The sequence below is a fragment of the Peromyscus californicus genome, unplaced genomic scaffold (genome assembly GCF_007827085.1).
Source record: "Peromyscus californicus insignis strain IS unplaced genomic scaffold, ASM782708v3 Scaffold_3__1_contigs__length_106647218, whole genome shotgun sequence".
In the NCBI taxonomy this organism is placed as follows: Eukaryota; Metazoa; Chordata; class Mammalia; order Rodentia; family Cricetidae; genus Peromyscus; species Peromyscus californicus.
The window spans coordinates 33,775,241-33,789,489 of NW_026294551.1; the positions used below are offsets into that span (position 1 = coordinate 33,775,241).

At 51.0% G+C, this 14,249-nt stretch overlaps 1 protein-coding gene across 1 annotated transcript in view; it reads left to right on the plus strand.

Annotated features, from left to right (window-relative positions):
- Positions 1-2,051: 2,051 nt before the first annotated feature.
- Positions 2,052-14,249, plus strand: part of Akap1 (A-kinase anchoring protein 1) — a 33,130-nt gene continuing 20,932 nt past the window's right edge. The window contains exon 1 of the mRNA XM_052755976.1: positions 2,052-2,181. The gene's annotated coding sequence lies outside the window, so the exon portion shown is untranslated. The remainder of the gene's footprint in view (positions 2,182-14,249) is intronic.

The window sequence follows — 14,249 nt, forward strand, 5'->3', positions numbered from 1 at the left end:
ACCAGGGTTGTCATGTACATCCGTAACACTAGCACTCCAGAGGTAAAGATGTGAGGGGACAGGGAAGAGAAGAAGACAACTCTTAGGATTTGGTTATGTTCTTCCATCAAGTGGGTCCTGGAAATAGAACTCAGGACTTCAAGCTTGGCAGCAGGTGCCCCTACCCTCTGAGCCATCCCATCAGGCCCACCCAGCCAGCTTTGTTTGGTTGGTTTGGTTTTTCAAGACAGGGTTTCTCTGTGTAGCCCTGACTGTCCTGGAACTCACCCTGTAGACCAGACTGGCCTCAAATTCACAGAGATCCTCCCGCCTCTGCTTCCTGAGTACTGGGATTAAAGGCATACGTCACCACCGCCAGCTACACAGCCAGCTTTGAACACGGGTGCTGGAATTTCAAACTCAGGTCTTCAGGCCTGCACAGCAAGTGCTCTTACCCCTTTTACCTTTAAGCTATCTCTCCAGGCCCATATTTTTTAATTTTTTTCCCTCTCTTTTCTTGCTTGTTTCCTTCTCTTCTTTAAAGTATCCCCCACTTTAAGCCAAGTATGGTGGTGCACAGCTGTAATCCTGGCACTAAGGAGACTAACTAATATGAAAAATCACAAATTTGAGCCAGCCTGAGTTACCTAGTAAGAACCTATCTAAAGCAAAGGGAAAACAAAACACCCCCAAACGTGTATAAATGTGTGTGCGTTCCCTTTTTACATAATCTCACATATCTGTATTTCCTACCCATTCTCCTTTTAACTCTAGACTTGCACATCCAACTCGTTGCTATTTGCAAAAACAGCCCAAAGTTAACGGGTCCCAAATAAACCAAATGCCTGTCTACCAGCACTTTCCCCATTCTTGATTCCCACAGAAACTCAAGCAAGAAGGATTATCATTCCCCGTTGCCCCTTCCTTAACCATAACAACATGAGTGAGTCTCGTCCCTCTACTTCTAACACCCTCAGAGTCCCTGAGTGCCAGGTCATTAGCTCAGGCCAGCATCTAGTCTCGAATCAATGGCCACAGCTTCTTGATCATTCCCAAGTACTGGTCAGTTCTTAATATGGTATTTTTTCTATATTTTGTTTTTAAAATGTGCATTTCAAGTACCACGTTGCCTTTGTAATGCCAACATTCGGGGAGGTGGAGGCAGGATCAGGAGTTCAAGGTCAGCCTCAGCTACCTTTGCAGGTTTAAGCCAGTGCAGGTTACACTAGACAGTCTCAGAATATTAAAAAAAAGGAAACAAAAAGTGCCTACGTTTTAAGGTCCAGAGCAGGACTGGCCAGCAGAACCCCCGTCCTATCCGATTGTCTGAAGATTATTTTATTTTCCAAAGTTGTTGGGGGGAGGCAGTGACTCACGGTGACCACTTCTTCGAAGGCAAACTTTCCAAAAACCCGAACCATTTAGAGGAAAAGTCACTTCGACATCACAAAATCTGCGAAAATGGGAAAGCACCTTGCATTCGAGTGCTACACAGTATCCACACTACTGAGCCATCTTAATGGCCACCTATTATCCTCGCAACGCTACGTTACACTCGCAAGGTTACGGGAGAGCTACAACCCGAGACAAGGGGAGCCTGGTCCCTCACCAAGCAGTTTCTCTGGCTTTTTCCAGAGGACACACCGTCCGAAGGCAGGGACCTGCCTGACACCTGGGAAGAAGCAGAGACCTCCCCCACGCATGCCAAGTTCCCCGCGCCGGGCACGGAGACACCGGGAACCCACCCCGGGGCCGCGCGCGGGACGCACGCACGGCCATCTCCTCCGCCCGCCGCGACTACAGCTCCTCTCGCGAGAGCACCAGCCGGGCGGGCCCGAGCGGCGCCGGGATGTCAGCCGAGCGCTCCAGACCGCGCCCCTCTTGGCGCAGCTGGGAGAGAGGCGCGCGCAAGCCGGGGGAGGGAGCGGCCGGTGTCGCGCACGCGCAGGAAGGTCGAGCGGGCCGGGGGGGGGGGGGGGGACGCGGGGGCCCGAGGGCGAGGGGCGGGGCTTTGCGTGGCGCCGCGGGCACGTCGTTGCGCGTCCTCAGTATTTAATGTCTCTGTGTTCGCCCGGCCTGGGCTAGCACGTGGGGGAGCGGCCGAAGCGGGGTGCAGCGCTGCAGGGCAGGGCCGCGGGGCTAGGTGGGGGCCAGGGGGCGGTGGCGGGAGGACTGTGTACCTAGACGGTCGCCCGGGAGCAGGTAAGTAGCGGCTGGCGCGGGCACCCGCCGGCCGGGCCCGGAGGGAGAGCGAGTTGGGGTGATGGGGAGCCTGGGGGTGCAGGTGCCGGGTGCGACGCGCGCGCCAGGTGCCCCGGGGACGGAGCGGTGTGTGCACGGGGCCCGCTGTGAAGCTGGCGGGTCTGTGCCTCAGTGACCCGCGCGCCCCTTGGTCCTCCTTCCCCCGTCGAGCTGTCTGCCCCGCGGGCCGCTGCTGTCAGATCGCGTGCGCTTAGCTTGGGGCGCAGCTCTGAGCCGCTGCTCCCCCTCCCATCCCCGGCACGTCACTGGCCTCTGGGATGGGGACGAGGGCGTAATCCCCCGGGCGTCCCGGTGCGCCTCAACTTTCCCAGGGCTGGCTCACCCTTCTGGGTAGCGAACCCGAGCGCGTCCCACCCAAGGTCGCCCAGCCTCGCTCGCGTTTACTTTTCAAAGGTCGTGTGTACCCAGTTTGAGCGTGGAGAGGAGGCAGCGGGGCGGTCTCTGTCCAGGACCTGGTGCCCAAGGCGGGAGAATAGGTCCTTGGGGACCGATTCCTTTCTTGGCTGAGGGATCGGAGTTGGAATTGGTCACTTTCAGAGCCTCATCTAACTTCTGGGCCCGGTTAATTCGTTCTGGGTTGGCCCGGCGGTGGTGGCAAACCCGAGCAGGTACGCAAGGTTCCTGGAGTTCAGTGCCGTGAACTATTGGAGCGAGCTCTGCCGTCGCAGTGGGGAGGATGGGACGCGAGACAGGTCCCAAGCCTATTGGCGGTGGAGGGACCATAAGAACCGAGTTAGGATCGGGAGGTTGAGGACTTGGGTATCTTAAAGGGGATTAGGGCTTGTGGCCACAAAAGCCTGTCCTGAAAGGTGGAGAACCTCTAGCTCCAGGTGCCCGCTGACTTCTGGCCTGGGAGTGGGGGGAGTCCAATGTCACTTGTCACGCTCCACCTTCCTTCCCGTCCCAGGTTGGTGATCTGGAGGGATTTTGCAGGAGTCATGGGGGGACTTTGCCGGGGTCATAGGTAAAAATGTACTTGGAGAGACCTCTGGACGCGTAACAGGCCGACATTCCGGTGTCAACTACTCCCGTGCCCTAGGTTATGGCTTTTCCTGTTTCCTTTCCGCGGGAGGGAAGGCACTGATGGTATTGTGCTGTGCAGAAGATACCTCTGGGAAGCCCTGTATATAACGGGACCTTTCTCCCCCGGGAAATGGCTCCGGCGATCGGTACCTTTCTACCATTGGGCTGTGGTTAACACAAACCCGGTGGACTTCGCTCCAGGTGCCAGTGGATAGGGTGTATGTGTAGGGCAATTAGTGAGGTTAAACTGCCGATCTTTCCCCTACTGAGGTGGAGGCTGCTTGGGGTTTAAATTTAATTCCTGCAGTGAAATTAGGGCCGCTGGACCTGATGTAACCATCTCTGTTGGCTTACCACCTCCCTCTGTACCCGAGTATTGAAGTTGTCGTCCAGGAACACAGTTCACGAAAAGCTATTGCTCCAGGAAATTAACCTCACATGCTCGTTTAACTGCAAAATCCTTCCCAAATTAGTGACCGTGGGGTGTTTTGTTTTTGTTTTAAACGTTTTTTTAAGAAAGTGAGGCATAGAGTCATAGGGCTACCTACCTATTCCTCTCTTAAAAGGTACAGAGCATCTAGGGACTCTGAAGGAGTTCTCATATCGGATTCTTCTGTTGTTGGCATTTAAGTGGTTCACCTGCAGATTATTTAGGATTTTTTTTTTTTCCCCAGAGCCTAAGGAACAAGCGAGGTTATGTTTGGGGAGCTTTTTGGACTTGAGCTTTCTTTCACCTCTAACCTGTTTTGTAGGTTCTGGGTAATTCCTGGGTATAGTCTTGTGAAATATGGAAAATGGCCTTGGGTTAGAGGAGGTCCTTGTACCCTACAGGTATGCAAATCACTAAAGCTTCAGTCATTTTGCCAATTCAGTAGGCCTTGTTCTGTGGAGTGTGTGCAGGTGGCTGTCTAACCCAGTGGGTGAGACTGGTCTGGATCTAGTGGGTTTGTGTCTACACGGAGTTCCTCAGAGTCGTCTCTCCTATCTCCCAGCTGTTTGTAGAAATTGCATTCACACTTGGCCACTGCAGGGTGACAGCCGAGATACAGATATCTGATGTACGTTGTCCTGCTCAGATGCCAAAAATGGTGTCGGGTTGCTGAACATCAGTACTTTACAGCAATTCTGTCTTGCTAACCAGTAAGCCAGATTATACTTGGACCCGATTCAGAGACTGGTCATAGCCATAGTTTATGGAGAAAGGTGGTTTTAAACTTCCAGTTTTTCCTTTCCCATCCTAAGTATGGATGGAGATCATATTTGAGACTGGGGACTGTGCCTGGTATACGGCAGGCACTTAAGTATAGTATCCCTCACTCACAAGGAATCCCTGTGTTTGACTCAATCATTTGATTACTTAAATATAAAAACACTCCCTCCCCTAGCCTCTGACCTAGTAACTTGCTTAGAAGGAAAGAGAAGACAAATTGGTTTCTCCATGCTTTGCCACCTAGCCTCCTGGGTCAACATGTCTCGATCAAACTGGCATTTTAAGGCATCGGAGCTCATGTGCCTGGAGAGCTGTCCCGTTTTCCGTGGCCACTCCTTCCCAATCTTCCATGTGAGTCTGCCATGCCTGGGCCTCTCTGCAGCCCAGTCTTTTCCTGTTTGGGGGAAGTTTGTGTCTGGCATTTGTTTCTTTGAATAGTCATCCTAGGGACTTCATTATGGGGAGCTGCTTGGGCTCCGTGGGTCCCATGCCCCGCTGAAATCATCTTATGATGTTTGAAAGTTGCTAATCTCTATAGTGGGGTGTGTTTAAGTCCTAAATCTGGCTTCATAGGGCAGGTTTTGATTCTCCTTCCTGGTGCAGTCAGTCTCGGTCTTTCTCAAGTCCTTGGGATTGAACATAGGGGCCTTATGCATGGTAAGTACTGTATCATTGACCTTTAGCCCCAAGTGTTCTTTTTCTTTTTTTGAGACCCGCTAATGTAACTAAGGCCAGCCTAAACCCACAGTCCTCCAACTTCAGTCTTCCAAGTGCGGGATTAGAAGCATACAGCATCACTGTTCACCCTTATTTCCCTCCTCCTGATGGTGCATGCCATTCTGTCCAAGTCCCTGCCGTTTGGAGTTCATGTTTGTAAACGTTCTGTTCCCTGTCCTGTATACTGAACACTTGTGTTCACTGAGCCTTGTCATTGAGGCCCATTTGCATCAGGAGCAAAGCAAGGCAACAAGGTGACTTCCGGAGGGGAAGCATGGGGTGCTTCAGGGTAGAGGAAGGCCTGTCACTGCTGGCCTTAGCTGGCAAGAGTTCAGGGCTTGCCGTAGCTCTTCAAGCTCCGACCAGCCTGCTGGTCCTCTAGGGTCTATTTTTTTTTTTTTTTGATTGATAAAAAAAGACTTGGTGAAGGAAAGGCATTAAAGGTATTCTGAGTGTGGGCTGAGAGAGAGAGGAGAAAGAGAGAGAGAGAGAGAGAGAGAGAGAGAGAGAGAGAGAGAGAGCGCACTGGTAGTCGCAGGCTTATACCTAAAAAGTATACTGATTATGCCCTGGGAGTTAGGGCAGGGTGGGTACCTGGGGGCTGCTAGAGGAATGTGGTTGGGCCACCACGATGGGCAGCGCGTCACAAACATTCCATCACCGTACAAAGTTTTGGCTGGTGCAGGTCTAGAATATTCTTTGTCCTACTCCAAAATCTGAGCTGCCTCACCTGTAAATCTCTATAAAAAACACCACGTTTGGGTTTTAGTGTTAATAGTTCACAAGCCCAACTGCTTTGGTGACAGTTTTTCTTTTCATGGAATGTTAAGAAGCAAAGTTCTGGTCTGCAGTGGGGATGGGGGTGGTCCCTTAGGAAAGAGGTTGAGAAATGAAATCTAGTGAGAGGCCTGGGGGCGTGAGTGAGCATGGAGCAGAGCAACCAGACCTGAAGCCCTTATTTTTGTTTAGAGCTTTGCTCATTATTGTAAAGGGTCTTATTGGTTCTCTAAGACCCGTCCGTGTTCCTTGTCCTTGGTCTCCAAATGTCATATGTCACCAGAAAGACCTGTGTGAAGCCTCTCTGCTAAAGCAGTTTGAATTTTTTTTTTTTTTTCGAGACAGGGTTTCTCTGTGTAGCTTTGCGCCTTTCCTGGGACTCACTTGGTAGCCCAGGCTGGCCTCGAACTCACAGAGATCCGCCTGGCTCTGCCTCCCAAGTGCTGGGATTAAAGGCGTGCGCCACCACCGCCCGGCCAGTTTGAATTTTTATCCTGTGCCTATAATACATTTTTTTCTGAGACAGGGTCTGCCTGTGTATCTCAGGGGTGTACTGTATCGCCCCAGCTGGCCTCAGATGATTGTCAGAACCTTCCAAGTGCTGGGATGACAGATAGAGCTACTGTGTCTGACTTCCTAGCAGCCCATCTTGATGTTAAGAGGTGTACCTTTACCGAGTCGATGGGCTCTGGTGTTGATCCTGAAATGTTAGTGTGGGATGAATCTGTGGGGAGTGGACAGATGCCTACTTACCCCACCTAGGGGTCACATGGCAGACCAAAGCGTGGATGCCATCGAAGCCCAGCTTAGTGAACCAATGAGTTTTATTGGGGCTACTTATAAGAGTATGGGTGAGGGGTCATTTACAGGAGCAGAAACGACTCACAGACAGCGGCATCACCGAGGCCCACCCCAGCATGGGTGAGAGCTCGCAGAAGCTGGGAACCTGGTGCTCACTGCACAGCCTGCAGGCAACTCAACAGGTTGGAGAGAGTCCTTTCCAAGTGCCTCTGGTCTAGACCTCTTGGGTGCAGCACGGCTGCTTGCTGCTGCTTCCAGGCCGCTGGTCAGGTCTGAGTCTTCGCAGATCTTCTCAGTCTTCTTTGCGGCTCAGCGTTTTTCCCTCTGAGAGGGACTCTCAGCTTTTATAATTTACTCTGGCCGGGAGGAGCCTAGTGAATCGGTTCCATTTCAGGGAGTTCTTGAAGCTAACTTTTAGTAGTTTATATCCCTGTTTAAGTAGCTGCCCTGTAGGATAGGATATTTTGATCTGGGAAGAAACTTGGGCTGGAGAGATGGCTCAGAGGTTAAGAGCACCGACTGCTCTTCCAGAGGTCCTGAGTTCAATTCCCAGCACCCACATGATGACTCACAACCGTCTGTAATGAGATCTGGCTCCCTCTTCTGTAAATAAATAAATAAATCTTTAAAAAAAAAAGAAAGAAAGAAACTTAACAATCTGGCCTTGGGTCTGCTTTGTTTGAACCTTCCCGAAGTGGCCTTGAACTTAATGTTACAGATGTGCGGCCCACATTTGGTGAGCACTTGTTAGAATATTAATTATTTATTGAAATGGAGTCTTACTGTGTTGCCGTGGCTGGTCCCAGGCTCCTGGGCTCAAGGGATTCCCTCCACAGTTTCCCAAGTAGCCAAGACTACCTGTGCTTATTGCTGTAACTATCTAGGTATTTTTTTATTTTGCTTTTTATCCGTTTATCCCTGAGGTTAAGTATCTCTAATTTGAAACTGAGACCCCCAAAGAGGGTAGGTAAGGTGACCCCAGGACACCCCCAGTTTTGGGTCTGAGTTGATGTGGTTTTTACTTCTCCATACTGGTGTGGCCTTGAGACTGTCCTTACTTCTCCATTATCACCTCCTCTTCATCCACAACGTGAAACTGGAGTTTTCAAGAATGAAAAGTTTACCCCACAGACTGAGCCTGTTAAGTTGTTTGAGTCAGTTAAGCCTCTTTACAACCCTGTGGAGCTATTCAGGTCCCATTTCAGATCTTATTCTTTTAACTCTTTACAAAGCCCTGTCATCATTAGGGAAATGCACCTTTGAAATGCACAAGTAATTACTGAATAGGAAAGCCTCAGGGTCTGGGAAACTGAGCAGGATGCAAGACAACCTTGAAGTCACTCATTCCTTGGCTAATAATAACAGTGCCTGTCAGACCTCACATGGAGGTCATGAGACCATCCCCCTGTCCCTCAGTAGGCTGTTACCCGAGAGAGGAAGAGACAGCAAGGTCGGTCCAAGGCAGCCCCCAGACTCCCTCTCCAGCCTTGGTGTGGCTGTGCCTCTGTGAGGGTGAGAGATGGCACTCCATTCGGAGGCAGCTCCTGTTCGCTGGTCTCTCTTCTTGTCACTCCAGCAGAGGCGGAGCAGGAATGACTTCTGACTTGTCTAGCTGCCCTGGAGAGAGACCAGATCTGGAGAATAACCTCCTGGCTTTGTCCTTTGGCTTCGGTGTGACCCACTCCACCAAGCTTGGGGTTATTTTTAGCAGGTGGCATCCTTCAGGAGAATCAAGTGCATGTGGCTCTAAGTGCCCAGGACAGGTCCTAGGGGGCCACTGCTACTTAATCGGGGGAAGGAGGAGACTAAAGCCACCCTTAGAAATTGCTGTAGCCTCTGAGCACTGGCCCACTAAGAGGTCTCTGAGGTTGTCTTTTCTATTCTGGGTTTGGGGCAGGACCAGGCAGGCATGTGACTGAGGCCATCAGTGAGCTAGGGAGATGGGTCAGGTACTGTCTTAGGAAATGAGGCCCCTTGATACCCCGGCAGCGAATTTCCCACCCATCCCCACCTTTTTAGTGAAGTTGCTGAAATATAAGGGCTGGCCACTAAATAGCATAAAAAGTCTGAAACTATGTGTTGACTGGCAGTCCCATTGCTGCTGTCTTCAACTTAACTCGAAATACAAGCACAGGAGGTGTCAAAGTGGTCCCAGTAGGTAGGGGTGTGGGGGGGTGTGTGTGTGGGGGAGTGGGTATATGTGTGTTGGGGGGGTAGGTGGAAGCGGGTGGGAAGGAGGGTGTGTGTGTAACCCAGGAACTTTCACGTGCTAGGCTCTACTCTGGGGCACATCATCAGTCATATACCCCTACCCCCACTCGGAATTTTTTGCTGGGAGGAAGCCACTGAGACGGAAGAGGGATGAAAAAGAAGTTTGACAAGTTTGCCTGTTCCTCATACTTTTCTTTCCGCTCTCCCCCTTCCTCCTTCCCTCTAACTCAGCTGCCAACTCCAGCCCATCTATCTGTTTCTGATTAAGAAAGCTTCAAGCCATATAAGGCCCTCTGTGGCCTATGGTTTATGTTGGCTGGAGAGCAAGGTTGTTGTTGCAAGGTCCGACTCAAGGACTAGCGAGAACTTATGTGAGGGTGTGTGTGTGTGTGTGTGTGTGTGTGTGTGTGTGTGTGTGTGTGTACTGTACATGGGCACACCTACCTCCAGGGGCTGGACCCACGTGAGGGCTAGTGCTCAGGACACTGGTCCAGCAGTGGCTCTCTAAGCTAATGTGTATTGTGGCTGCAGGGCTTCCTAGCAAGCATGTGTGCTGAGATTCGGGGTAAAAAACAAGCCGGTTTACCCAGAAAATATATCTGTTATGTTTCTAGCCAGGGGCATCGTGATTCTGGAGGCAGTTTATGAATTAAGAACAAAGCACCCCGACTCTGGAAAACAGTTGGCCCTCTGGAAGTATGTTCCCGCATGTGTTTGAGTCCCGTGGTTCCTTAGCTTCTGTGGGGGATGTGGAGCCAGTCATTCTTCTGACCCTATCTTGGCCTCTCCTTGCTCTCCCGGGAGCTAGCCAAGCTTGTTCCTGCCTGAGGACTTTGGCACATGTTTTCTCTGCCTGTGACTTCTCTCCCTCTCCGAACCACCTTCATCCTGGCATGGCTCCCCACTCTTTCAGTTCCGAAGCTCTGATGGCCCTTCTTCCAAGAGGCATAATTCTGTACCCTTCTACCTAGAGCTTCTCATCCCCTAGACTCTACCTAGCCTTTCTCATCTCAACCGCAGGGCCCAGAAAAGACAAGGAAGCATTTCTTAGACCTCCCATTACTTTTCCATGCATGGGGGGATGTGCCAGGGGTGCCTTGGGCCTCTGTGCTCTCAGCCAGTTCAGAGACGACAGGCATATTACATGAAGTTCTTCATTGCATTGTCTAATTATCTGAAAGTTGAGTCTCCATTCCTTCCTCCACCTCTGCTGCCTGAGACAACTCTCCCCAGCCCCCATGGAGCTAGCTCACGGTGGGTATTGATACCTTTATTAAATGATGGGTCCTGCTACCTTAAGGGTGGGGAGACTGTTGCCATGGTTCCCAAAAGCTCTCTCGGTGAGCATGTTCTCTTCTTGATTTTTACTGCTATGTTAGTTTAGGGGTATCTGAAGCAAAAATGCCATCCGCTATGAGAAAAGAGAGCATTACAAGTTTGTACGTGAGCTGACACGACTGTGTATTTATCTTGGTCAGCTAGAAAGACATACTGTGTGGTAAGAGAGCATCCGTTGCCACTTGTATATAGTTTAACTGGTCATGATGGCATGTGCGTGTAATCCCAATACTTGGAGGCTGAGGCAGGAAGGTTATGATTTAAAAATTTAAAGTCCACTTGAGCTACGTAGTGAGAATCTGTCTCAAAAACCAAACCAAGACCCTAGATCAACAGTGAAGTCTGTCTCAGCATTGCTTATGGAGAGAATGATTTGTTTATTTATTGTTCTGGGGGTTGGATCCAATACCTTGGCAGGCCACACTGACCTTTTGATTATTCACAAGATTGGAAGGGACAGTCCTTTGCTGGGACTGTAACTCATTGGTACAGGGCTTGTCCAGAATGCACAAGGTATCGTCCCCGGGTATTGTCCCCAGACAGTCCTTTGCCCTGTGAGAGCACCTTGGAAGCCACCTTGAGCCTTCCCTCCTTCCTTCCTTCCCTCCTTCCTTTTTCTCTCTTTATGTCGTGTTTTTAGTTTTGTGTATGTGTGCCTGCCTGTGTGAGAGCATCCAAGGAGGCCTGAGGAATGGTGTTCCCTGGCGCCGGACTCACAGGCGGTTCTGAGCCACCTAGTGTGGGTGCTGGGACCTGAGTCAGGTCCTCTCTAAGAGCGGGGCATGCTCGTGCTCCGAACTGCTTGAGCTGGCTTCCAGCTGTCCTCTCGACTTTTACCTGTTTCTAGTCTGCTTGCTTGCTCACTCGATTCCCCCCTCCTTCTTTTCTTCTTCTTTAGAAAATACTGTCTGGTTTTCTACTGTGAAAGAAAGTGAGCACTCTGTTCATTCCTACACCTTCTTTCTCTTTTTCTCATAATTTGATATTGCTATTCATAAACATTATCTGTGGCTACAAAGTTCTGTCGTCCCCCCCCCCCCCCCCCCCCCCCGCCCCCCGCCGCCCTTCTTCACTGTGTAGCCCAGGCTTGTCTGGTGTTCACCATCCTCCTGCCTCAGTCCCCAGCCCCACCCCAGGTACTGGGATTGTACATATACACCACCATGCCCACCCAGCCTTACTTGCTTTCTATACTTCTGTGTCTTTGCTAGCTCCCTGCTTTCCCGAGCCTTTGCCATTGGAGCAGGCTTTATGCTGTCGGTGGGAAGGCTTTGGGATTGAACACATCAGGTCCTCCTAAGAGTTCTGTGTTGCTCTGGGGGATATATCCTTTTCTGTTGGTTCTGCCTCCTCTTCCTCCTGGGAATCCTCTCCATCTCTTGTGTTCTTTAAGGATGTGATACCCGCTCCTGTCTGGATTTACTCCCATGTCTTGGCAGAACACATCCTTTAGGACCTTGCTGAGAAAGTGTGTGGATGTAGGTGGGTGGCTAGCAGGAAGTAGGCTGATGTGCACAGGAGAGCAGGTACCTCTGAAGGTCTGCATTGCGGGCATGGGACTAAACGCAGGACTGACTACTGTTCAGCAGGGACAGCTAAGCTAACAGAGGCTTTACCTTTTGGAAGTTGTGAAGGAGAGCGCTCTGGGTTTGAGCCCCCAGGTGGAGAAAGTGACTCTGGTGTGCAAGCCAGCTCTCCCTGGCTCCTGGGCACCCAGTCTAAAGTTCTCTCGTCCCCACACAAGGACACTGGAACATCCCCGCCTGAGGAAGATGGCACCGTGTTTTCTGCTTGTTCCTCCAACCGCCAGGGACTTTTCCTGTCCTTTGGACCAGTCAGTAGCAGTGTGGGCAGCTCACTAAGGAAGAGGTCGTGGGTTTTGACCTCCAAAAAACTGTGGAAAGTTCAAGAGTTTCTCATTCACTTGTATCCTATGCTGCCTGGTACTTGGAGTTGCCAATAAATATTTATGGAATAAAAATGTTCCTCTTAAACCTTTGTGATTTCTTGATTGCTGGCATTGCATTGGTTGTTGGCCACATATCAACATCTTTGCCTTGTCTCTTGTGAAGGCACATACCATCTTTTAATTTTTATTTGCTTGCTCTTGAGACAGGGTCTCTAACTGATGGTCCTCCTGTCTCACCTCTGGAGTGCTGGGATTATGACCTCTAAGTATGCTTGTCAGATCACTGCTCCTAGCTCTGGGGCAGGCCTGTGTGGTGCCTTCGGTGCTGAGGTGGAACTCCATGTTCCCAGGAGCACAGTCCTGCATCTGCTTTGTCTTCGCCCCCAGAGTCTGACAGAATTCACTCGTAAAGCCAAGTCATAGGAAAGAACCTAGGATGAAGGCCAGGAAGGACTGGACACAGTCTCTAACATTTGCAAAACCACACCCCGCCCAGGGTGAAGCAGCTGGGGAGACCACTGCAGAAGGACTTGGCTGTTTTCCAACGTCACTGGAGGGGACTGCGGCTAGACCTGTCAGCAGAGGAGAGGCAGATGCTCTGTTCTTGTGTGCTTGGCTCCCTGTGGTACCAAGTTTCCTTTCTTTGACCTTTATTTTTGTTTCCTGGTGTGCATCTGTGTATGCACACCATGCCATACAGTGATTTCAGGAAACAGAAGAGGCGGTCAGGTCCCCCGGGGCTGGTGTCACTGAGGGTTTTGAGCCACTGTGTGAGTACTGGGCATTGAACCCAGGACCTCTGCAAGAACAGCCAGTGAGCCATCTCTCCAGCCCGTGTTACCAAATTCTCTAAACTGGAAGTTAGTGAACTCCTGATTGGGCTGGCAAGGAAGACACCGTGTCTAGAGTAGGACTTTGAGCGCCTAGCTCTTCTTACCTGAGCCTCTTTTTCTAGACTTTCGTTTTCCTTTTTGGCCAGAGAAGTTTCACCAAGCAGGTCTTCCCCTCAGATGTTAGGTCGAGCTTCTGTCTTTCTACAGCGAAGCAGGCTGAGAAAGTATTCCATGATGTCCTGATAGCTGACCCACCTACACAAGGAGTTAGAGCTACCCTAGGGTGCATCTGTCTGTCTGTCTGTCTGTCTGCCTGCCTGCCTGCCTGCCTGCCTGCCTGCACTGGCTGGCTTGCTGTCCTGTAAGACTGTCACAATGGGGGTGTGTAGGGCTAACCCTGGGCAGGCCAGCTAGCCCATTATGAGCTAACTCGGAATCTTGAGGGTGCTCTCATGAGTCACAGCTTGCTCAGCCCCCCAGGGATGAAGGGAAGACCAGCGCTGGGCTAAGACCGGCACACCTGAGGCATGGCTCCATCACTGTGATCCTGGGCCTCAGCCATGCTGCTGTGGGAGAGTGGCCCCCGCTCACCATCACCCCCCACCTCAGTGACAAAAGTGCACTCTGCCAGCAAGGTAGGTACTGGCTTCCTGACTCTGGCCCGGAGCTCTCATGTCCTAGGATTTTCTGGGAAGACCCTCTAGTACTGTGCTGCCTCTGGGCTGTGGCCTCCAGCATGTGGATATTTAAGTTCACTTTACATAAGATTAGAAAGTGAGTTCTTGAGTCACATTTTGTCATATTTCAAGTGCTCAGTAACCTGTGGCTAAGTGGCTGACTGCCAGCGTGGGACAGTCACCACCACATGGGGAGTGCCCTCTGGTGATCTGCCCCACTTTGACCAGGCTGCCACTGCCTTGACTATAAAGGTCACAAACTTATTTTGCCAGGCTTCCTCCCTGGCTCTTTAGGTCAGCTCCTAGGACACCTTCAGGCTCTGCTCAGGGAGTTTGCTCCCTCTCCTACTCTTAAAGGCATCAGAACCATAACAATGCCATTTCTCCCCCATATCTATTGCAACCTGTAGAAATCCTGGTCTTAAAAAGAGAATGTACTTATTTTATGTGTGTGAGTGTTTTGCCTGCATATATGTATGAACACTGCATGTGTGCCCGGTGCTGAGGGAGGC